Source organism: Athene noctua, chromosome 1, assembly GCF_965140245.1.
Source record: "Athene noctua chromosome 1, bAthNoc1.hap1.1, whole genome shotgun sequence".
NCBI classification, from domain to species: Eukaryota; Metazoa; Chordata; class Aves; order Strigiformes; family Strigidae; genus Athene; species Athene noctua.
Genome location: NC_134037.1, coordinates 167,430,876 through 167,456,444, shown reverse-complemented (window position 1 = coordinate 167,456,444; position 25,569 = coordinate 167,430,876). Strand labels below are relative to the sequence as shown.

The 25,569-nt window shown below is 47.3% G+C and overlaps 1 long non-coding RNA gene across 1 annotated transcript; it reads left to right on the top strand.

Annotated features, from left to right (window-relative positions):
- Positions 1-930: 930 nt before the first annotated feature.
- On the top strand, positions 931-24,078 carry LOC141971793 (uncharacterized). The gene is made up of 4 exons (XR_012635324.1): positions 931-1,006; positions 2,501-2,682; positions 5,169-5,298; positions 23,310-24,078. It is a non-coding gene; the product is annotated as an uncharacterized LOC141971793 (long non-coding RNA).
- Positions 24,079-25,569: the final 1,491 nt, after the last annotated feature.

Below are 25,569 nucleotides of genomic sequence, written 5' to 3'. Positions count from 1 at the left end.
TCCATTCATTTCAGCGGGAATCCTTCAAATGCACTGAATAGACTAGAAGCAATGTCCTTTTGTGCTCACACACTTCCAGGCCACTGTTGCTGCTTCATAACAAGCTGAAAAATTCACAAATTCATATATTCACAGAAATGAGAGAATATATTTTTTGGGGCCATACCCAGCAGGATCATGTCTTTCATGGCAGGAGAGGGTGGGGTGGAAACTTTGCTATGACTGTGGTAGTGACTTCTTTAATAGTAGAAACATAATTCTACAGCTGGGAGAGGAAAGCTGAAGTCTGGCTGCAAGTGAGTCTTCAGAAGTAGCAGCCTCTGTGAACAGTCCAGCAAAAATGGTTGAGTTTTGGCTGAGTTATGAAGTTTTGACAAGGAATAATTGCTGTTGTTTACATAACACCCACGCACAAACCATAAATGTTTGGCTCTTTGACCTTAGCCATGACCACAGAGATCTGCAATAGATGCTTTTCATGTCCTCTCTGTTATACCGCTCCCTTTCAGCTGTTTCAGCAAGGCTGATCTGGGCAAGGGCTGCAAGTGATACCAATGGCAGGAATAGGGATAGACTTAACTGGAGGTGGCGAAGAAAAGCTGGCAAAGGGTCAGACTGCAGGAAACACAAGGGAAAACCAAGACCCGAGGAACAGAAGAGGACAAAGAGAAGAATGGAAAGGATAATTGCAGGCATGGAGACTAAGCTGTTTGTCAGAGCAGAGGTAAGAGCAGCCTTTGTATTGTAGGTACAGACTGTTTGCTATCTGTACATCCTTTCATAGAGGACATAGCACAATGCATGCGATGACAGTTGTACTGGCAGAGCAAGAGACAGAAAATTAGCAAACACTGAAGGGGAATTACCAACAGAGGGTCAAAGGGAAAGAGGGAGCAAAAAGAAGTAGAGGGAAATAATAGGCAAAGAAAGCTAGGAGAAAAAGAGAATAACTTTAATTAAAATCAAAAAGCTTTAACAGAAAAAATAAGTTACGTTCTTCATAAAGGTAAGGCTTATTTTCCCCAGTGCTTTCCCTTGTCCCCATTGCACCTCTTCCTTCACCTTCTGTCCAGTCTTCGTTCTGCTCTGCACCCAGTTCTCCACCTCTCCAGGCCCCATCCCTTGCCTGAAGTCTCTCACTGTGCTCTGCTTACAATTTTCCCTCAGTCTCCTCATCCAGCATCCACTCCTTCCTTGTCCATCCTCCCTTCCTGTGCCCCCAGGCTCCTCCAGTCCAGCACCTCCACCACCCCAGGCCATGCCCCTGCCAGGAGATACCTCTGCCTGCTCTGCTTCTTTTCTCAAAAGCTGGTCCATGGCCGTGCTGCTCTGTCCTTTCCTCCTCAGCCCCCCTCCAGCTCCTGCAGACACCCCAAATCCTTTGTGCTTCCAGGTTTCCAAGCTGAGGCTGCTGTGATTAGAGGGGATGTTTTCCCTGTTGCACAGAGATGCAGAAATCCAAGTTCGCTGGTACGTGGTGTTCTGGCTGGGAGTTCAGCACCCTTAGTCCCTCAGGTGTACCTGTCACTGCAGTGACTGACACCTGCCAGTATGACTGACTTGGAGGAAGATGGCCATCATCTGCACTGCCAGTTCCACTACCTGCTGTAGCAGTGCGTGGCTTTCCCTTGGAGGCACCCTATGCCTAGCCTCAGACAAGCTCAAACCCATGTTAAGTCTTTTCCCAACAGGGAGCACATGCTGTCTGTCTGTCTGTCTTTGGCCCAGCGGGCAGAAGCCTGTCACTTGCATGCTGTCTGTCTGTCTGTCTTTGGCCCAGCGGGCAGAAGCCTGTCACTTGCCCCTTGGCCTCTGTGAGGAGCTGTGGAGCAGGGATGCTGGGACTCGTGGAGCAGGGATGCAGGGATTCGTGGAGTAGGGGTGCAGTGACTCGTGGAGCAGGGGTGCAGGGACTCATGGAGCAGGGTGGAGGGCTCAGTCTTGCATGGAGGCAGCTCCGATCCAGCCATCCCTACAGCCAAAGGCAGAGATAGTCACCTCCCAGTTCACAGGCTACTTTTTGCATGGAGCCCAGAGACCCTGCATCAGACATGGGTCCTGCCAAAGTGCTTGCCCCCTTCTTCCCTCTGGGCACTGGTGGAAGGGGCACAGCAGCCCCGAGGACCCTCACGGTGCAGCAGCACAGGGCACACCAGGACAGGCAGGGAGCTCCGCGATGGCAGGGGGTGAAGTACCAGAGGCACAGATGACAGCAGGATTATCTCTCTGCCTGCCAGCAAGGGTGAAACTGGACAGCCGGGAAGCAAGTGACCCTTGACCCGTGGCCCACCACGGCAGTGGGCGAGCATGCTTATTTTTAAAGCCAAGAAGAAAGGAAAAGTACTGTCCCTACGTCTCTTGCAGATGAGGTTCTGCCCAGGTCCAAGCTGTGTTTTTGGACCCTGGGAATGTCAGTTCATTGTTTCACAGCATTATCCACTTAAGACTGAGCAGATCAGGATTTACTCTCCTTTTACTCCTTCACTGCTCTCCCTCACAGAACAATTGCCCTCCACTGCTGCCTGTGGGAGAGGGAAGGTCAGACCGGCTGGGCGCCTCTTTTCCGGAGCCGTCACCCGCAGCTGCGGTGGCTGGACAGGAACCAGGGGAGGGGTTTAGAAAAGCAGCCAGGAGAGAAATGGGCCGTTCCTTCTGTCCTCATCGCTTGGGAAGAAAACCACGGTCAGTTCCAGAGCACCGCGTGTTGAGACCTGGCAGCAGGAAGCCCAGGAGGAGCGACCACCTAAGCGCTCCCTGGCCTTTCAGTGGGCTTGGCAATGAGCTCTCTGTTGCCGGGGCTCGTACCCATGCTAGCTGGTTTAATACCAGTCTGGTATTATGTATTAGTGCTTTGGTTATAGCACAATCAGGATGATCCAGCTAAGGTAAAGCAACTTTCATTTGCAGCCCCGGATAAAATACCTGCCTTAGCCAATTTGCAAGAGGGCCTGCAAGAGAGAGAGTGGCTTTCCTTCACTTCTGCTGGTTGAATAGCAGCAAAAAAAGTCTGTTTAGGTGCTGGTACCATCAACAGAACAGAGATACAAGGAGGGGGAAGCCTAAGCTACCCCACTGGCCTCTCTTTGTTTATCCTCAAAAAGCAACTCCTGCCCTTCAGGCTGTAAGTGGACTCTTATGTCGAAGGGCAAAACCCACAAGCCCTGCTCAAACAAATCTCAGGTGATGGCTACAATAACACTTCTGTGTGAAGATACACTCCAGCGTTTGGCTGATGATGTTAGATAAATAGGTAATTGTGTTAACAGTGAGAAGTGTAAGTAATTTGTTGTGGGAATTTGGGATTGTAGCCACAGTGGCTAGAACAGTGACTCTGAGCCATCCCTGCTTAATTAGAAACATAGCTGGGTTTTGTCGAGACAGGTAGCTTCTCTGATGTCTGCTAATGGACTAAATTGCATTTGTTTAGACTGGATTTTTGGCCTTCCTGACTGTTGGGAATAAGAGCTAGATTGGGCCCTGCCATAAGCAGCTATCTCTCACACTAACTCATTCAGCAACTAGAGTTGTTGCAGCCTGCCAGCATGCTCTGGCTGCTACACGTGTATTTCCCATTACAGTTTCTTTGTTGATCACACTTAGCCAGAACTTGGCCTGATCCCATATCTTGATCCTACAGCCTGTGGATGACCACACAACTCTCGGAAAATCAAGGTGAGCAGCCTGTTTGAAGGTCTTTGCTCCAGCTGCCCAAGCATAAGCACTGGCACCTTCAAAAGAGCACTTTTGTCTTATTAAAGAGAAAAAAAACACAAAGAAAACGGCAGATGCTGGAGCATTGCTCTGTACTGCATCCTGCTGAGGTGTGTCCCATGCAGTCACAAGCATTTCTGATGAAAAATTAAAGTAGCAATTGAAGCTGAAGTGATGATCTGAAAACACCTGTCCGCCAAGAAACGTTAAAGCACCCAGATTTACCTTTGAGGTGTTCAGAGCCAAGGTCATTTATTTTCCTGGCTACCCACCAGGTTGTCCTTCTGCAAGACAAGCCTTTGAGGTGCTTGGTGCCTGCTGGCTCTGCAGCCCTCCTGGTTCCAGCCCAAGGAAAAAAGAAAGAAAAGGGGAAATTTCAGAAACTTTCCTCCCCTGGACTGAGAGGAGCTGACAAAAGTCAGTTGCAGAGCCAGGAGCTGAACATTCCCTTCAGCTCTCTCGCTTCCTTTAGCTACTGTGTTGAGTGATGTTATTAGACTTGTTGATCCCAAAAGCATTGCTTTTAGGATCAGCTCCAGAATGACTGTGAAATAAAGGCAGCTTATGATCCAGGCATAATTCCTAAGGTTTCTAACCCTATCAGAGTGGTTGACTAATGAGAGCGAAAGGCAAAAACTGTCTGGAACAAATCCTCCAGCCTCCGGCATGCAGTGCTTTGATATTCCCCTGTGACATGAAATCCTGTCCAGAGCTACTTCACCTACCCAAACCCCAGACGTCCTTACGGGTGGGAAAGCTGTGCCTTCCTAGTGCTGCTGAACAGCCCTGCTGCATGAGAAGAGATTTTAGCAGAGGTGCAGACTCAGTCCATCAGCAGTGTTTTCAGTCCAAGGGTTTCATGGGATGTTCTCTTCACCTTCTGCAGGGGATTGTGCACAAAAACGCAGAAAAATCTCCTGGTCTCCAGACACTCTCCAGGAAAATTGAAAAGGTTCAATCTAAACTGCGTCCAGGGGAAAACCATGCTAACAACCACTCAACAAGGCTTAATGTCCTTGGCAGCTATTAATTATTATCAGTCCTTTACTTCAGCAAAGTGTGTGAGGCTTTCAGATGTAGCATTCCACGATCCCCGCACAAGCTGTTATTGATTTGGCACAAAAAAACGGGGGTGATAAGTTTGTGTTTGGAGTGGGCTGGAAGGACATGAATAAAACTCTACAGTCAGGGAAGTATGTGCTTGTTTTGAAGGACGTGTTACTTTTTGCTTGTTTTCTTTAACCATTCCTTCCCATCAAGGTCTTGTTCCTACTTTTGGGAGGTGATTGATTGATGGAGAGGAAGCTTACTTTTGACGTATTTCATGGAGGAAACTAGAATTAGTGGTTACTGCATGCTGGCAAAGCATTTATGGATTTAGATTCAGTCCTTTTATAACCATTTTCTGACAGCCCTTGACAAAGTTTGTCCCCGTATATTTTTCCATTTGTTCCCAGGATCTTTAGTGGTGGGACAGAAACACTGCAGCAGTACGGAAATGTGTGGAGGCTGTTCGCTCTCTAACAGGACAAAAAGCAGGGATCTCAATAGCTGTTATCCTGAAGATCCTTAGTCTTTGGCACTACGGTATGTGTCTCAGTTTCCTAGCATGGTGGAAAATTGAGCCACCCCCATTCACACAATAGCCTAAACCAACCTTGTGATTTGCCCTTAATTTGCAGTTTGCCTCCCATTCTCCCCTTCTCCTTCCCCTCCTCCTTTTGTATTCCTCGCTCACACTGTAATCAGAGGTGGGTTAACATAATGCAATTGTGAATCAGGTTTCAATAACTGTCACCATCTGTGATGAATCAGAGAAGATGCATCAGGGAGGAATGGCTCAAAAGGAGGTGATTTTCCCCGCAGAGATTTTAAGCATTGGGGATTCAACACAGCCTACTTCAGGCAGTCAGCTGGGGTGCCTGTACATTTAGGGGGGCAAGATCTCTAAGTAGCTGATGGACAAAAGCAGATACCTTCAGATGTGATTCAAAGCTGCTGTGCAAGATAGTTAAGGTTACTGTGTTCAGTTTTGGGCCCCTCACTACAAAAAGGACATTGAATGACTCGAGCGTGTCCAGAGAAGGGCAACGGAGCTGGTGCAGGGTCTGGAGCACAGGTCGTACGGGAAGCGGCTGAGGGAACTGGGGGTGTTTAGTCTGGAGAAGAGGAGGCTGAGGGGAGACCTCATCGCCCTCTACAGCTACCTGAAAGGAGGGTGCAGAGAGCTGGGGATGAGCCTCTTTAACCAAGTAATAAGCAATAGGACAAGAGGGAATGGCCTCAAGTTGCACCAGGGAAGGATTAGACTAGATATTAGGAAGCATTTCTTTCCAGAAGGGGTTGTTAGGCGTTGGAATGGGCTGCCCAGGGAGGTGGTGGAGTCCCCATCCCTGGAGGTGTTTAAGAGTGGAGTTGCTCTAGCACTGAGGGATCCGGTGTAGTTGGGAACTCTGTGTTGGGTTTATGGTTGGACTGAATGATCTTCAAGGTCTTTTCCAACCCATAGACAATTCTGTGATATGAAACCTGCTCATCCTTCTTCTCCCTGGCACTGGCTTGGTCCATCACATGCACATCACTCAAAGACAGTATCAAAGACGATATCCCTCAGCACTGGCTGCTGCTGATACATCCCTGCTACTGGTACAGTCACACCATCAGGATGGTCCCTGGCATGCTTTTGCCCTGGATCCACTGGGATTCTCCTGAGAAAATAGCCTGGATGGCTTGGTGGGAGCCAGGGGCCATTTCCATCAGGCATTTTGCAGAGTCATGCTGAGTTGCAGGGTGAACCAGCTCTGCTGTGGTCTGCTCCCTGTCAGCTGTCTGGGGAAGGGTCTCAGGAAGTTTAATGTCCTAGCACAGACACAACCTATTTTTGGGGGGTTTCTCTTCGTTTTCTTCCTCTCCAGTGCCAGAAGAGCCCTGTACATGCCCAGCAGATGGCACTCCACCATGGTTTTACACTGAAAGCCCCTCATAAATAACCTGACCCATCTCTGGAAGAGCAGAGTGGCAGGTCAGGGCTGCCCCCCTCATGGGGACCCTGCAGGGAGACAGCTGCTGCTGTCATGCTTGAGGAAAGCCATGTTAAGTCTGGGCATGCATTTTGAGGAATTTGAATAAAATTACTTCATACATATACATATGCATATATATACATATATACCTACCTACCTCTCTCTATATATGTCTGACAGGTGCAAACCCACCTTTTGGGCATGAAGGACCAGAGAGGGCAGAGAGTGCTCAGCATTTCAGGAGGTCAGAGGGTGGCTGTGTGCTTGTTATATGGTAATGCTCACAGGCTCCAAGGGAGATCAAGGCTTTATCATACCAGGCCTTGTGCACAACCATCATGGGGGACAGGCCCAGATTTTAGTCCATGCTGACATGGGAGGACAGTATTACTCTGTGTAACCTGCAGCTGCCACCCAGGTCAGTCTGCCACACTTGCTCCATCTCAGCACCCATTTCTTTAGCTGCAGAGCCATCCCTTTCTTTTTCTTTCCCCAACTTTATGAATCAGTGCTCCCTCAGCCAAAAAGTATGGCTCAGCACATCTTCTCATCAAATCTTGAGTCAAGAAGATAAGTTCTTCATCTGCTAGTCTTCCAGAGATTGCCTTCGCAGAGCATGACAGGATTATTTTTACGATCGCTAGAAAATGTTAAAAAACAAAGGCGGGCCTGCCAAATTCGCTCCAGTGAACAGTAAGCCTTGGCTGCATGAGTTTAGTCATTTTTTTCTGAGCTAATTCCCTCAGATAGCTCTCCCTTTTTGTCGCTTCTGCCGGCTTTTCACCCAACTCCATGCAGTGACAGATGCTTGCAAGGACAAAGTTGCTGTCTCCCCTGGTGCTAGATGAAGCCCAAATCTCAGCTGTTCTCACCTTCTGCGGATGGTCGGGCTCCTTGGTGAGCTGGAGTATTGCATTTTTGCTGTAAGCAAACTGACAGCTTTGGGCTTGGAAAGCGGAAAGTTGCTGCTTGGCAGCAAACTGCTGCTCCCAGAGTCAGCGTCTGCACACAGGCTCCGGTACAAGGCTCCTTGCCTGAAACAAGAGTGGGCTCAGGGAAGATAATGTGGCATTACAGGACCGCTGAGCCAACAACCGCGGCTTCCTACCAAGCATTTTAACTTTCCCTAAGTGGCTTTAGATTTCGTCTGTCTCCTTTTTCCCTCTGACATTTCAAAAATGTTCAGACTGGTGAAAATTTGTGCTGTAGTTTTGAAGCAGTTGCTTCCGTGATCACAATTTCTCTCTTAAGGACACAAGATGACCAGAAATAAATAATTTCTTAATCGTGTGGCATGCAATCATGCGCTTTTCACTTTTAAATGCAGTTTTGGATTGTTTCATGCACAAAAGAGCAACTATTGGGCTATTGGTATCTTTTTTCTTCTAGGGTAAGTGATACTGCTTAGCACTGGTATGCGTAAGATGGTAAGTACCAGAGCTTGAGCCTTGAACCCATATCAGAGGAGAAATACATCTATTTACATCAGCAGAAACAGGCGCTGCGTTATTTAATAAGGAGCTTATGAGTTCATCGGCTACAGCTTAAGTCCATGTCTATGCACGAAACTCTTGCAGTTGGCTACACTGGAAAGCTGAGTAGCAGAGTATCTGCCCAGGAGGTTTCACATCACTACCCCTGTCAGCATCACTGTAGCTGTGAGCTTGCCATCTCCTCTGAAAGCACCTCCATGGGGAATGTTTCTGCTAACATGGCTGTGCCAGTGGACTGAGTTTCCCCAGCCAGATCAATCTCCTGAGATGGGCAGTGTGTGTTCTGCTCTCTGCTGGGTCTTCCTTTTATTCCCTTGTCCCTGGGCTGAGGATTACTGGGCAATCAGGATTTGCCATCTCCAGTCACAGGCAGCAAAACTGTTACCTGCACAACCTGAACTGACAGCTGCAGGTATCTAATCTTGGAGGGAAAAGGGCAGCAGGGAAGAAGGTGGAGACAGGCAACCCCACCACACAGTCTAAATCTATTTCTTCGTTCCTGGAAGAGCTGCCATGAGCAGGATCTCTCCTTTGCTCTCTGAAAGTTAGTGGCTCACTCCTGTCAGTTCATAAGGACCGTGAGTAGCTCTGAGAGCATCTCAGAAGGTGAAATCCCTTCCCTCCCCTGTCTCCCATGCTGGTCCTTTCTGTTTGCACTCTGGTCTGCCATGCTAGAGCTGGTGCATGCCATCTGTGGTCTGTCCCTGTCAGTCCCAACTAGCAGAGTTCAACTCTCCTCCCTGTAACAGGCAGAGTTTGGCCTCTGGCTGCCTCCTTGGCTCTTTCTGTCATAGACCTTGTTTCAACTACATCTCAGCTTCACCAGAAATGAACAGTTTGAACTGAAATTGCCCACACTGAGTATCCCTTTGGGGTTTCAGTCAAAACATTTCTAATGTTTTTACTGAAAGCAACCAGCTGTGCTGGGAAGAGAAAGGCTGAGAAACTGAGGGGCTGGAGGAGGGTATTGGGCATGGAGGGAGAGAGGGTTGCAAGAGGCAGGGAAGCATGTATAGGTGTTATGTTCTTGACCATGCATCATGCTTCAGTTCCTCCCAGGAGTGTGGAAAAGAGGAGAGAGGTGGTGTGGGAGAAGGCAAAGAAGCTTCAGGCCCAGCCCACCTTCCCTGAGCAGGTATTTCCCCACAGTCCTGGAGGCAAAGTCATCAGTGCTGCACAGACACCAGGAGAAAAGCTACTGAGCCATCCAAGAGCCAGCATTATGGCCTCTTCCCTCCCTCCTTTCAAACTGTGTGTGGTGGAGCCACCCCCAGACAGATGGGAAGCTGGGACGTGGCTCCTTCTACTAGTAACCCTGGGTGGCACATAGCTATAGCTAATTATGTGCTTGCAGAGTACAGAATTTGAGGTATTTCCTCCTCCCTGGGCCTGTTCCAGCCCGGATTTGAATGTACACAGTGCTGACCTCAAGGCTTTGATCAGTGAAGGCACAAGCAAGTATGCAATTCCCCTTCCACAGGGTAAAGGATAGGCATGGTTCACATACAGACAAAAAGGTGTTTTCTCCAGGCTTCTCCTCCTTCTGCTGGGTCTGTATTGCTGGCAAGAATCTCACAGGACATCTGTCTGCAATGTGAGGGAGAAAGTAACTATTATTATGCATGTGGTACCCTTGAAAGTTGTCACAGCAAATAAATGAGCACAGAGAAATGGCCCTCATTGCTGGGGGCAGAGTCTGCAAATCAGGTCAGTCTAGAGCAAGAACAAATACTTCTCTGGTGGGTGCAGCTTTCCTCTTGACATAACTGTTCTGTGGGTATACAAAGACCTTCAACTGCAGGTCTGTAATTTCAGCATCTTTCATTGAAAGTTATGTTTCTGCTTAAAGTTAGAACAAGCCACTGCTCTTGGTTCAGATAGTGGAAGAAGACTGAAGCATGTGTCTATAGGGGTTTTTTCCCTATAGAGTGTGCCCATTCTTTAAGTGTCATGCAACTGACCCAAAGTGTCCAAAACCTGAGAGAAAGAAGAAAAGAGAAATTGTATATATACTAATTTTTTGTCCTTGCCGTTTCCATCAGCTGACTTACAAACCTAATGAAAAAACTGTACTTCCATCCCAGGCTGTGATGCCAGTACTGAGTATTGCTATGATAAGCAGTTCCCAATTTAACTGAAAGAGAGGACACAATAGCACAGAGACAAAGCGACAAAATGTGCCGGTTTTACTTAAGCATTTCATTCCTGCAATTCCTCTAGCCTGTGGATTTTTTTTTCCCCACCTCTTCCCATTTAAATTTTACTGTGGAGCTGGAAGGCTGGCTCAGCCCAGCATCCATAACTATTTTATGCACACACGAACAACAGTCAGATGAACCCAGCCTAGCCTTAAAACACATTTGTGCTAAAACTCTGCAATTTCTAGGGTTTCCCCTCCCCACCATCCTCCAATATCACCCCTTGACAGGCACCTACAGAAACCCTTTGTTTTTCCAGACACCCTGGGCTCGACCTGGCAGCGAAGGCTCCAGAGGTAGGTGTCCCGATTTCCAGCGCAGCCAGCCGCCCGGCTGCAGAAAGCGATAAGCCGTTGACCAGCACAGCGTTTATCTCCCCGGCAGCACTGGCAGTGGGCGAGAACATTGTGTCCTTGACCTGGCCAGGCGTTGAGCACATCAGGCTGCCTGCAGCCCATCTGGGCAACACTATCCCAAATACCAGGTCCCCCGGGAGCCACACCTGCGTTCCCCCAGGGGGTGAAGGGGGGCTTCAGCCCCCACCTGGCAGCCACACATCTGGGTCAGTGTTTGGGGTGATGCCACCTCATGTCACTGATGCCTGGATGTCTCACAGCGGGCACAAGCTGCTGAATCCAGGAGAGGATGGGCAGCCAGGCAGTAAGTAGTGGTGCTGGGTTGCTGGAGCAGGGAGGAAAGCTGAGGGAGTCACTGCGTGTGTGGCTTTTCTTTTTCTTCTCCTTTTTTTTTTTTTTTTAATCCCCTGGTCTGCTTTCTTGAAAAAATAAAAGCATTTTAATTGTGTGAGTTACCATCTGGAGGTCAGGCCATTGTGAACAATAAGCTTAGGTTGTAATTATATTTGTTCTGGGTAGGTTTCTTCATGCAACTCATTTTAATGCCTTGGGCCTCCCTGGTATGTTCAGCTAAAGGAGCAGAGTTAATTGGAGGCGTCTGGCTTAAATACTGAAGGTTACTTGAAACCTGCAATTTCGGCCAGATTAAAGAAATCTATGACAGCACTCAAATGAACCACAGATCCTAAAGCATACCCATAGTACAACTTCTATTAGCTTGCAGTACACCGCAGACCTGGAAAAATGCTTTCAATGAATATTGGTTGTAGAAAAAGTTAAACATTTGTGATTTACAAAATACCTGTGGCAATGAACGAAGTTTTCAGCCATAACACAGTCTTGCCTTTCCTATTAAAGCAATTGGGCTCTGATTTACAGCACCTATGGAAAGCTTTTTCAGGACATGAAATTATGTTTAATATCTTTAGGAGAATCTTAGCCAAGAAACACCCTCTCCCTACTCTAACCCCTCATACCAGTCTCCTGCCCCAAGTCCAATCTCTGGGGATCACTCCTTTGTGCACTCTCGTGATAAAGTAAAATTGATAGCTGCATTAATTTCCAGGCATCACTGAAGGACCACCAGTGTATTTTTTTTCAACCACTTATCCCCACCACTGCCACCAAACCATTCTGTCTTATACAGAGATGCAGGCGCCTCTCGTTGTTTGTTCCCTGAGATGAGCCTCTAAGTTGCTGTGAGATGTGAGGAGGAAAGGACTGGGAGGCAGCTGAGCATGGAGCAGGCTTGTGGTATGGTGTCTGGACTCAGTCTGAAGTTTAGTGTGGGAAAGGCTTTCTCTGAACAGCAGAGATGCAGAAAATGTCTTCCTCCATTCTGGTATGAGGCTGCGAAGATAATGGGAATCTGTGAGGGATGAGGGGGAGGGACAAGAAAGAAAACTTACTTAAAACCAGTTGTCATGTTGGAGAGAACAGTAAAGACAGAAGCTGGCAAGTCAGTGTGTGATTAAGCCTGACCCAACAGTTGGTCCTGACCCCATGTGGGAATGATGCCCTTTTGGGGAGGATACGCATGCCCAGGCTTTGTGGGCTAGGAGGCCACAGGCTCAGAAGAGACCGATCTCCTTTTGTCTCACATCTCTCTGAGTTTTGTATACATTGCTTTTTGTGGTTGGAGGTTAAAGAACAAAAGACATCTTTTAAACACAAGGTCTGTTTGACTTACTCATCTCATGTTCTTGGGGTGCTGAGTTGGCCAGGCTGTGCTGAGGTCAAGAAGCAAGGCTAATTTTGGCTGTGTGTTGGAATTTATCAGTAAAATAAGGATGAATATCCTGGCAATGAAAAACGATGGCACTCTCAAATGTGTTGTGCCCTGCAGTTTCTTCCCCATGCTTTACCCATCTCTGTTTCACTGCTGAGAAAGCTTTTCCTGGGATAGATACTGCTTCTGGAGCCAAAATGGAAAGAACAAGCTCAGAGGAGGAGAGCAACCAGGCACAGGGGACCAGAGGTTGCTTTTAGTCTCTTGTCCTGGTGCTGGCAATAGCAAATACTGTGTGCTTACAGAAATGGTAAGAGACACATCAAAAATTCAGGGTGTCATCCATGAATCTGCAAATTCCTCTTTTGCATTCACTGTTACCACCATGGCCACTGAGAAAGAAATTTTACCTTTGGGAAGGACTACTGCCATGTATCAGGGCCTGGAGAAGCAGAGGAAGGAAACACAAAGGGAGCAGATGGCTGACTGAAATGCTTGTGAAATGAAAACTAATTACAAAAGATATGTGGGGGGATAAGATAAGGAGGGAGGAAAAAGAGAGAAAGAGAGAGAGAGAGAAAGGGAAAAAAAGGAGAGAGAGAAAAGAGAGAGAGCGGGAGAGAAAGAGAGAGAAAGAATGAGAGAAAGAAAGAAAGAAAGAAAGAAAGAAAGAAAGAAAGAAAGAAAGAAAGAAAGAATATTTACTGTTGTACTTCTGTAGACCTCTAAACTGTGATCGTTCTGATCAGAGTTTCTCCGAATTGGGGAAGAAAGTCTTTTATTCTGACACTTTTTGCCTATTGCCCTTTAGGAGATTTCTGTCAGCTGTGCCATTTTGCCTTTTATCTCATAGCTGTGCTGCTTTGACATTCAGGTTATGGACCAGGAACACACACTGGCACCAGTGACAGCCATTGTTTTCATTACAATGCCTGGGTCACGAACCAGTTGGAGAAAATTGGCATTCAATTCATGAGAACTGTTGCAAAATCCCAAATGTTGCAAAGCGAATGCCCCATCTTTCTTCTGGTTTCTTGTCTCCCAGAGACAGTCTGGTACTGTAAACATTTTGCTGGGAGCCAACAAACAACCCCAAACTTACTTTATTTTTTTAGATGAATACTGTCTTCATTTGGATATTCAGTGGCAACACTGTCAATGTTAAGGTGAAAAGCACAGGAAAGGACGGAGAGATAGGAAGACAATAAAGGAAAAAAAAAAATGGAGGGGAGTTGTGAGCAGAGGAAAAGGCAGAAGTAGTTGGCTAAAAAGAGATGTTAAAGACAGCTGCAGAAACGTGGGAGAGGTGAGTGCAACCCATAACCCCAGTCCACAGTAGGAAGCAAAGTAACTTCTTCTTAACCCCAACACTGGGGTGAGGAGGGTATGCAGTCATTTATACCATAGATGGCTGAATAATAAATGAATCCAATAACATATACTGTGCTTATTGTTAACACAAGCTTGAAATCCTCTGCTCTGAGACCATCCAACCCTCTGAGACCATCCAGCCAAAAAACCATTTATTTTTCTCTCAAGTGCGATTGTATTAATAGAAGCAGTTCAGGAAGCCCTCATCCCAGTGCAGTTTCAACACTTTATACAGCAGGGGGTCTTAATGGGATCTCTTCCATCCAGGGTGCCATTAGCTTCCCTCCCTGTCTCTCCATTTCCCCCTTTCTAATAAAATACTAGTCTAAACACACACTGGGGTGTTAAGAGGAGCGATTTCTGTGCTGGATGTGTGTGTGTGCATGAAGTAGCTCTGACTTGTTCAAGACTTTGGCTTTAAATGTTTGCATTCATGCAAAAAAAAGAAAAAAAAAACAAACCATCCTAAGTCTGAGTGATCCAGGTGTGAGCTTTGTTATTGCTGCATCACTGCTTCTGTTTTTCTGACCCCTTTCTCTTTTCCTTTCAGCCTGTCGTCCCATGTCAGGGACACTTTGTAGGTGTAGGTTTCCATCACACGCTCTTGCTCAGTCTGACCTGCCACTGGGCATGGCTCTGGGGCATGCGAGAAGCATTTCAGATGGCCTCAGCTGGGGGATCTTGTTCCTTATATCGTAGTTGACAGATAGGAAACATGAGTATCCATCATACATTAAAAAATTATTCCTCAGCACCCCTGCACAGGGCTGCAGATGGCTGGGGACTTGAGCCAGACTGTAGACACCATCATCTTTTTGGACCTGAAAGGCCTTAGCACAGAAATAGTCACTGCAAGCGGCACCAGTTTGATTTGGTATCGCTTTGGACTTAATCGGCATGGATGGCCATGACTACAGATGGGACAGATCCACAGTGACTGCTTGCTTGCTGCAAAACTCCCTAATCTAATGGCACCCTGCTCTGGGAAGGGCTCACACCTCTCGAGTAACCCACCTGGGCTGTGATACTCTCCAGCCACCCTTTGCATACTGAAGCATCCAAGCCAAGCTGAAAGGGACTGAGCCACTGTACAGTGTGAAAGCAGCTCCTTTACTTACAGAAACAACATTATTAGTCTTGTTACAGATGACACGGGTGCCTCCGTACCCAGTGATCATTCAGTCTCTTCCTCAGCTTTCTACCCAGTAGCCTGGGAGGTATCATCCCCCATCAGAAAGATACTGATGTTTGTGAAACCCTTTAGAGCTGCTTTTCCAAACAGGTCTATAGTCATGCAAGGGATGAACACTTCGTAAAAATATTTTTGGTTTTGGTGTGGTTTTTTTCTTCCTTGGCCTGCTTGTTGACTGGCTTCTTATTCCCGCTGTGCTGTCTCACCATTCACCAACTAACCTGGCACAGTGACCTTTTGGACTGTGCTGTCTGACTCCTCCTCCTCCCCAGAAATAGCAGATGGCTTTCTGTACAAGCACAGGCAAGTAGCACACAGGTTCTACTCAGGAGACCTCACTTGCTTGACAAAATTTCCTCTTGTTCACATTTTCAGGTAACTCGGGTGTCACAAGGATGCCCTGTTCATGTGCTTCCTGACCTAAAGCCATGATAGAAGTTGCAAATTTGAAGAAAAGCAAAAGCTCTCTCCCTTCTCCACTGCCCATGGTTTCCTTCCATTTCTTTTGAACCATTTGGAGCCAGAGTTTGGGGAAAGACTGAAGACAGTTCCCAAACTGGAGTTCTTGGAAACAGCTTGTTTCCACGTATGTGCCAGTTTGTGGGAACAGGGAACTGCATCACGTCCCACTTCATCTGCCTCATTTCATTACACTTCTGGAATGATCTGTTCAGTATCTCTCTCCCTCCCCTGCAGCCGGGGGGAGAAGATGATAAATTAGATGTATTAAGGCAAATACTTTACATCCCCCAGCTGTCTGAAATCACACTTTCTTGCCCAGCTAGAGCATTGCGACAAACGAACAAAGTCCCTCAGTAACTGTGGTTGGTGCTGGCGGGGACTTTGAAAGGAGAGTCTGCTTCTGGGAAGTGAAGGCTGCTGCAGGCAGAACAAATATAAATGCTGCCATTTTACCAACCTCTTTCCTTTGTCTCTCTTTTCTTTCTCTTAATTTGTAATTTTGTGGGCAAACCAAGCAATGCATAGCTCACTTGTTACTGTCATGCACTTGGGTCACCCCAGGGAGCCAAGATGCAGATTTTCCATTAGCGTCAAACGTACATGGATTTATGAACTCCCATAACCTGGAGCTGATGAGAGCAGATTAGGGAGCAACTGTTTTTAGATAACTTGCATACCTAAGAAATCAGCTAATATAAAGCTGCCTGCTGAAAGGCCACTTATTTCCCAAAGAGCGTGAGAGAATAGTATGGTGGCCCCTTCTTGTTATTCTGTCACTTTATTATACACGTACACATGCACATATACACTGAGAGCCTGATATCCATTTCCCTCTCTCCTCACACTGAACTAATTTTCCATGCTTTATGTGGTGCATCCTGTACGAGGACATCTCACCGGGTGCAGGAACTTTGGGTTGTGCCTGTGCTAAAGACACATCTATCCAGTTTTAATGTAGGTAGCTGTGCCAGGGGTCACAGGCCTCAGCACATGCCATATAAGCTTGGCCATCTCCTCCAGGTGGATCCAGGCTGCAGGTATCTTGTGTGAATCTCTACTGCTATAGGTCACCAAGATAAAGGATCTGTACCCTGCAGTTGCAACATAGCCCTTTTGCAAAGATTTGACCACACATAAAGAGAGCTGTGAGTGAGAAACTTTGCACTTCCCCAGCATCCACCCTCAGCAGGGCTCTGGCCTTATTCAAGGTATTGGTGTGTCCTGCCCTACAGCACCCCTGCTAGACAGAAAGGACTGTCCCATGTTTAAATGTCCCCTGGTAAACTGTGTCCCATCTCGCAGGGTCTGAGACTTTAAGGTGAGTGTCTTGTGCCTGGTCACAAAAGAACGCCCCTAACAAAATGAAAACTCCTAAATCCTTTGCTTTTAATACAAGATGATCACTCTGTCCATAGCAATGAAGTTCTGGGTTTGATTTTTTTTGGTTTTGTTTTAAAGAAAAGTTTAATTTAAAACTGTGTGTTCCTTCCAGGATTGTGTTTGTGATTAAGTTCAGGTTACAAGCTCAGGGAGACAATTAATCTGGCACTGGATTTCAGGCTTTATATGGAGGCTTGACAGGGAACATACCACAGTGAAATGAGATTAAAGTTTTCAAGTCTGGAAATATCCAAACTCATAATTCTCAACTTCTAGTTATTGAAGGCTTCCATATCACCCCCTCCTCTTTTCTAGGCCTCCTTTGTAATACCTTATTTTTGGATTAAGGTCAAGTGTTGCATTCAATCCTGCAGGAGAGAAGTTGAAAGCAGCATTTCTTTGGTGAATGTGTGGAAGCTGCATCTGGTAGCTCGGGTTTTGAATAACCTGAAGTGCTGGGACAAGGTGGAGAGATGAGAAATGGTCATCACTGGGTGCTGCACCTCCTTCATCCTGCAAGTGCCTTGGAAGCCTTGCTCAGTGCAGGGAGAGCTGTGCTGGGGGAGCAGAGCACTGCCTCTGAGCTCCCTGACGCTCGCTACATTAAGCCAATGGAAGTGGCAAGAGATTTCCTTGGACCAGGTGTTTTACCTGATGGAGGGTCTGTAAGTTGTGATGCTTTTCTTCCATGTGGTGGAGGGGGTGATATGGGCCAGAGGAGGAGAGGAAGGGGAAGAAAGGTTGACTTCCCTGGTGGCAATACAGAGACTGAGAGCACACCCTGCTCCTGTTTTCTGTTTTGCTCAGAACATGAGTGACTCCAGTGTGGGAAATCAGGATTATTCACCCAGCCCTCTCTGCCACAAGAAAAAGGTGTGGGACTGTGGGGAAAGGAAGATGCATTTTTCCTCTGCTTCAACATACACTTGCCCTTCCCAAGGCAGATGGGAGCCACACATGGACCTGGGCTCCCTTGTGCCCCAAGATATTGCCCAGGTCCCAGCCTTGCTGAAGGCAGCCACACTCGCTTTAGAGCTCCCAGGAACCAGACACGTGGGTTTCTCTGGAGGAAAAATTGCTGTAAGATTTTTCTGCCACTGGTAAGCAGCATTTGCAGCCTTCCCAGCACATCCCTGTGCCACTTGAGGATTCCCAGCAGGGCAAAGGCACACGCAGCTGCTCATCACCAGGGTCAGCACCACTTGGGCTGGGAGCAAACCTTCCCAAGATATCCACTGCAGCCTTGTCTAGCTCAGATGCGCCTGCATACTTTGCATTTCTCAGTCAGGGTGATAGCCCTTGGTTAAATATTTTCTTGAAGAGCAGGCATTCAAGTAAAACCACTGATGGCATCATCAAGAATTCAGAACATTTGGAGAGCTGATGGGTGAACCAAGCTGAAATGTTGATGCAAGCTCACCATACCCTCAAGAAAAATCATAGCAGATTGGGTGAATGGAGTTTAAAAAAATGTACATTTCACTCCACCTTCTTGCAAGGAGTGACTAGCATAGACATGGGTGTGTGAACTGTAGTTGTTCACAGGTCAGAGATAAATCCCAGTCCACCCCATGCCTAACTCACAAAGAAAACTCAACTTCCTCCTTCTCAGGAAACTGAGAAAAAAAGGACATTCAGATGAATTTCTCAATCCTAAGAACAACTTTTTGGTACTACCTAAAGAGCATCAGCTATAAATGCCTTTTCTACCCAACTGACAGAGAGCAGAAAGGAGACAGACACACAGCCCCACAGTGGGGCTTGTTCTCTCTCTGAAAACAGTCGAAAGTAACTTGGAAATGGAAACTGAGTTAGGAGGTGTCTGCCATCTGGTCCAGCATGGCCCAGCCATCACGGCTGTTCTCATCAACTCCAGTCTAAAGCAGACACCTCCGTTGAGTGAAGCTGAGTGAAATGATGAAGGCTGAAATGAGGAAGCCTGTCTCCCCCTGAGCAGAAGGAATGGGACACAGGCATGATGACTCCCCAGCAGATGGTTTGTCCATGGAAACCAATCTAACTTAATGAGCTGTGCTCTGCGTGCCTCCCAAAGGGAAGAAGAGCAGAATAAAGAGTTCAAAACTTACCACTTCAGGTCAGGATATGAGCCGCTTAAAAATCAGACAGTGCCTGGGAGGGCTGACACAGGCAGAAAGAACAGTCCAGAGTCCTGGTGTCTTTATATTCTCTGCTTGAGTCATTTTACTCCATTTTGAAGGGACCAGAGATGGGAAGAAGAGAGAGTGCTGTGATGTAGCTTATTTTGCACAGTGAAGTTCCCTCAGACTGCAACCAAATAACATCTCCTGATATACGAAGTGCCTGCTGTGTTTTGCAAGAATGCTCTGGTGCTTTCAGACCCACTGGCGGGGCTGTGCTTTGGTTAGCAGTTCTGCAGGCTCATGTCTCCTGGGATCAACCCAGTCACTACAGTCACTTTTGGCATCCACAAAGGAGGAACCGTCTACTGCTGGAGGTCTGCATCTTCCAGTCTCCCCCTTGCTGGCAGTTCATGTCTCCTTCCACTCCTGCCTTGCCTCATACCTTCTTTTTCATCCCTGGGAGCATAGCACCTGCCTCTGCAGATCCCTGTGAAGACCGTGTTCATCTTGTTTGTTATCTCCAGTGTGGCAAGAATGGCTTGCTTCTTCCTGCAGCTCCCACTCCCGGCACTGTGGTGTCTATCAGAAGAGGTGTTGGCATGTCCTGGCTGATGGCTCTGCATCCCTAGATCAGCTGCTAAGAGCTAGGTTAGTGTGGCATCTACATAGCCAGATCCACTGGTCCTTTCTGAGGGTCAGTGTCCTGCCGAAGTGGAGATTACAGCTCCCACCTTATTAGGGGAGTGGCATGGTCCAGAGGGGTGAAATGGGGCTGGGAAGCAGGAGATGTCAGTGCTCCTTTCTCCCAGACGGCTGGGGGGATGCCAAGCACTCTCATCCCTTTGGTGGCCCTGGCTCCTCTTAGCACCTGTAATTCATGCAAAGGGACAGCTGAGCTGGAGAGAATGGGTCAAATCTGAGAAAACCCTGGTCGTGGTAACCTGGTGTTCTCAGTCTAGACCTCTTTTCTGAGCCCAGAAGTTTGGAAAAGGCAGTTGCAATTGTGGCTTGAACAGCTCAGCTGGATAAACTATTAGTCCTTTCCTGGTCTAGTTAAAGACTTTGCAATACTACTCTGGATGAATGGGGTTTTTTGTTTTGTTTTGAGGGGGGTTTTTAGATTTTTTCTGTTTAACTTGGCTTTTGTGTTCATGAAATGTAGTGGAATGGATTACGGATGTGTGCAAAGATCTGTAAATAGCTGTTTCTTGCTTACAGCTGTGACTGTATACTGTTTATCATGCTAAATGCATTCATTATTTCCTCCAGAATCAGCTATTGTCAAATATTTTAAAACAGATAATTTTTAAAAGTGAGAAAAAAATCAAGCAAGGTTGGTGGCTTCTTTTTAAGACTTATGACTAAATAGTTGGGCATAAGCCAGGGCCTATGGACAGTCTTCCATACTTTAAAAATAATACTCCTGATTAATCATGTAAAGAACCTACTTTGAAGAGTGTGCTTCTCTACCATTTTACACTACCACAACTTTTCTACCTTACATACAGCTCCTCTGTAATGAATACAAGGAAATACTAGGAAATGGTTTTCACTCAGAAAATAATACTGATAAGCTACCAGATAAGATGGGTTACTGCTGGAATGAGAAAACATTCAAAGGAGAGTTGAATTGATTAAACAAGTGATTTTCCTTTAAGAAAAAGAAAAATGCATATTTTAGGGGAGTTGCTAGTAATGAATGCAAATATTTGACTTCAGCCATTTTTTTTAAACTTTGACCATTTCTGTAAGTTATTAATGACAGGAGTTTGGACTCACTTGTCCTGGTATGTCATGCCAGCTTACTCACTGTAGAATAAATACAATTTTAGAATGACCTGAAATTAAATACAATTTTTAAGTGACAATTTTAAAAATTGCTTGTTATATTGTACCCTTCAACATAGTATGAATGTTTTCCAACTATTCTGCATGTGTTACTTCCCTCACACGGTCTACATTCTTAAGAAGTACTGGGCATTTGGAAAGTCTGGCATCAGGTCCCCCAGGGACTGTGCTGTACCTCTTCTGCTTGCATTTAAAAGGCAATCTTCCTCCCAGAGCCCATCCTTGGGGATGAGGTAGCTCAGGGATCTTGTGCAGCCCCTCTTGGAGCCAGTCTGCCAGCCACAGCCTGGTGCCCATCACTCCCAGGGTGACAGGTCTTGCTCAGCCCTGGTGCTATGCAACTTCAGGTCTCTTGTCTGATAGGGACTTTGAGTGAGGCCCATTTTTTGGGGTGGGGCCTGCAGTTTCCTGGTGACTGCTGCTGGTGGTATTTCGGTTCTGAAGATGTGCATTAATTACCCTTCAACACCTGGAGTTTTGTCACGGAGCGCTCGTTTATCTCACACGCCTAGGCAGGAATACAATTGCTAACAAAACTGTAAAGATACAAATCACATGTATCAAGCTCATACAACACTCTGAATATACCATGAGTCTGCAGCCTCTATCACATTGGGTTTGAACTGGGTTGAGCTGACAGAGCCTTTGAAAGAGACTGGCAGTTTTATCCCCATCCATACCAGCCTGGCAACCCTTTATTTGCACAAGCCTTATCTAGTCTACCTCAGCTGCATACAAATAGTTTCACTCATCTGGCCCGATTATTGCTATCTGCCACGTGGAACATGAAAAACATCTTGGCCTCATGTACATTTTCATAAAGAAAGTACCGTACGGAGCAGATAAAGCAGAGCACGTGACAGAGGCCTGGCAAAGGTTTTGAGCTGTTGCTGCCTCTACTAAGCTGGAAATTACCCACAGTCATGAAGTGTGCCTAAGGACTGCACCCCCATTGTGAAGAGATGAGCAGCGAGGTAGTTATGTATCAGAAGGACAATTTCTAGAGATCAATGGTTACCCAACTTTTACCTTGGAAACACTTAAATCCATCTGCTTTGACTATCGGGGTCAGTAGAGCACACAGCACCATTTGTCTTAGTTTTTGAAGCTGGACCCTCATACAAAATCCCCCATAAGTGAATCCTGCATTAGGAAATTAAGACCACATGGTCCCAGAGCGGCTTGTGCTCCAGCCCTCGGGCTTGCCGCCATGTCTGTGCAATAGGGCACACATGGCTGCACCAGAGATGGGACTGAACCCAAATTCTGCATCTAAACATACCCAAACTTGGTCTGAATGTGAGTGGGAGGGTCATCTGTGGGTGACGGATCCAGGCACCCTGTGGCTTGTGCTCTGAGCCCTCACCGAACCCAGAGTCCTGTTCCTCAGGACGCCTCACAGATCCTCTCACCCTAGGAAAAAAAAAACAACCTTTCTCCATTTGCAGATAGGTGGATGTTTTCCACGGCCTGAGTCGCCTGATGATTTAACTCTTTCTGTGTCTCAGTCATCTACACAGGAAAAGGGTGCAGGTGAACCAAATTACAAGGGGTTTGGCTTGGCAAGCCGCTCTTGCTGAAACCATGACAGCAACATGGTTTGCACACTAAGAGTTCAAACCCAGGTTAGAAAGTCCCACTCATGCCCTCGTTGTCCTTCCCCAATGCTGTGTAGGGGGTATGTTGTGCAAGGCACCCGCTACTTCTTGGAAGGGAAAGCAAAATCCCCCTCTACTTCTCCTACCCTGCCAGCACCACTTGCTGGTGCCTAGTGCACACACGAGACCCCTCTCCCCTCACCATGTGGGGTTTTCCCACTTTCATAGCCTGCTGCACTCCACAGCCGCCTCCTTTGTTTCTCCTAAACCCAGACTCAGTTTTGCATACAGATGAATAAGCGTTACATCTTGTGCCGGACGTAAGCAGTACCCAGCGAAAGCTAAGACACAGCGGAGCAAGATGCCCATTACATCCATCCCTGCCACATCCATGGTGAGCTTTGGGGGTGTCGTGTGCTTTGGTTGTGTTGACTCCACTCACCATCACCAACTATCCTTTCTGTTGTCATTATGCAAAGCTGCGCTGCTGCAGCTCCTCGCCAGCATGGCAGCATCTGCTGTTATCTTTTGGCAGCTGTGAAACAGCAGCAATACTGGGGGGACGGCTTATCACTACCATCATAGGCCAGGAGCTCTGAGGAGCCGTGGGGCAGCTTGCATGGCAGTCACCTCCTAGCAGGCACCCAGCGCAGCTGCACACAGGTGTGCTCGGGTGGGGCCTTCTGCAGGTATTTTATAAACAGAGCACATCATTGCATTTGCAGTAAATATGCATTACAAAGCAGATGATTATGTATACCAAACAGAGCTCTGAAGGGTGCAGCTGGCTGGGGAAGGCTTTTCTCAGCACATATAACAGAAACCCTTTTCTTTTTCATGTTACAGAGAGGAAACACATCTGAAACTCTGCTGAACAGCTACTGGCATCAGATGTTAGACACATCTCAACCACACCAGCTGCAGCAAAAGGCAACTGGCCCTTGAGATCTGGGCTGCTGCTGCTGCTGCTGCAACATCGAACACCTCAAGTTGTACATGATGAACAAAGACCTCAAAATACAACCTGCAAAAGTTGGGGCATTAAAGGCACCTGGCTTTCCATGCAAGCACTAGACCAGGTTTCCAACTCAGGTAGCAAGAGCCTGCTCACTTATATATTCATGTGGTGGTTGCATTTAGTTCTGCTTTCAGGAGCTGTCTACTTGAGGTGGTGCAGAGATGCACATGTGTTTCGGTGGTGCTGGAAGTGCCCCCGCCTGTACTTCCTTTTCCCTGCCCAGTGTGGGCATCTCAAAGTGAGCACAGACACTTGGAAGGTGCTCTGAGGTTGTGTCCCTAAGCTGGGCCAGGCAAGGCTTTCAGACTACGAGTCAAGAGTTTCACCATGTTCTGCTGAAAAGGGAAGGGACAGCTTAGACCTCTGTGCCAAGCTAAACAGAATCACAGAATCACCTAGGTTGGAAAGGACCCTGGAGATCATCTAGTCCAACCGTTGGCCTAGCACAGTTCCCACCTACAGCATATCCTTAAGCTCTAAATCGACCCTACTCTTGAACACCTCCAGGGATGGGGACTCCACCACCTCCCTGCGCAGCCCATTCCAACACCTAACAACCCCTTCTGGAAAGAAATGCTTCCTAATATCTAGTCTAAACCTTCCCTGGCGCAACTTGAGGCCATTCCCTCTTGTACTATCACTTATTACTTGGTTAAAGAGGCTCATCCCCAGCTCTCTGCACCCTCCTTTCAGGTAGCTGTAGAGGGCGATGAGGTCTCCCCTCAGCCTCCTCTTCTCCAGACTAAACAACCCCCAGTTCCCTCAGCCGCTTCCTGTATGACCTGTGCTCCAGACCCTGCACCAGCTCCGTTGCCCTTCTCTGGACACGCTCGAGTCATTCAATGTCCTTTTTGCAGTGAGGGGCCCAAAACTGCACACAGGAATCGAGGGGCGGCCTCACCAGTGCCGAGGACAGGGGTCAGATCCCTTCCCTGTCCCTGCTGGCCACGCTATTGCTGACACAAGCCAGGATGCCATTGGCCTTCTTGGCCCCCTGGGCACACTGCTGGCTCCTGTTCAGCCGGCTGTCAATCAGCACCCCCAGGTCCCTCTCTGACTGGCAGCTCTCCAGCCACTCCTCCCCAAGCCTGTAGCGCTGCTGGGGGTTGTTGCTGGCTGGAAACTGTCAGACCTTGCAGCAGCTTTACTTCAGCAGCAGGGGCCTCAACGCACCCACATGGCAAGAACCCATGTGTCCTGGGTGTCCTGGGAGAAAGCACATGAAGACTGGAGACATGCTGGGCTGCTGGTCAGGGAAAACCTGTGCTGGCCAGTCCCTGGGGACTGCTCTGCATTGAGCCCAGCTTTCCTCCATGACAGCTGGGTGTTTGTCTGTGAGGTGCCAGGTCCCTTCCTCAGCACAGCAGGAGTAGTAAGCAGCATCAGAAATTCACTGTCTTTGAAAAATACCTTCCAAGTACTAACAGGATAGCATTCCTGAAGAAAAATGTTAAATTATTTACAAAGGTCCTAATGGTCATTGTACCCTGCTTGGTGTGGGCTTTTTGCTGGTGAGAACTGTGTTGTGTATCTGGATGATCCATATGCTGAGAAGGTAATGCTAAAAGAAAAGGTGAGTGTGTCTGGTTGAAATGGAGATGACAAGTATCAAAAATACATGAGCAAAGAGAAATGTAATTTAACAAGTGTCTGCCTTCCTGCCGTTGTGGTTTTCAAATAATTTAATTAGCTGAAGGTTGAGCCCAATGTTGTCTTAACTCACAGCCACCCTATGACTATGCTGTGGTTTCTGTTCTGTGATAAAATCGTCGTGGAAGTAAGTCTTCATGCTGTTAATGAAGAGTCCTGCTTTTCTTTCTCTACCTCTTCTTCCTCCTTCCTCTGTTTTTCTCTGGAATTATGAGTAGGTAAGTCTGGGAATCTGAAACTAGGTGGCTCCTGGCATCAGTTGTTTCTGTGTTACCCAGACATGTTTGCACAGGCACCTCTAACGCATGTGCAGCACTTAATGCCTGCATCAGGCTTCAGCTAGAGGGACCCGCAACAACTTCATGGAGACCATGAACCAAGATTTAGCATTAAGCAGCTCCTAATGAGTTGCCACATTTGACATGTCATTGTGACAAA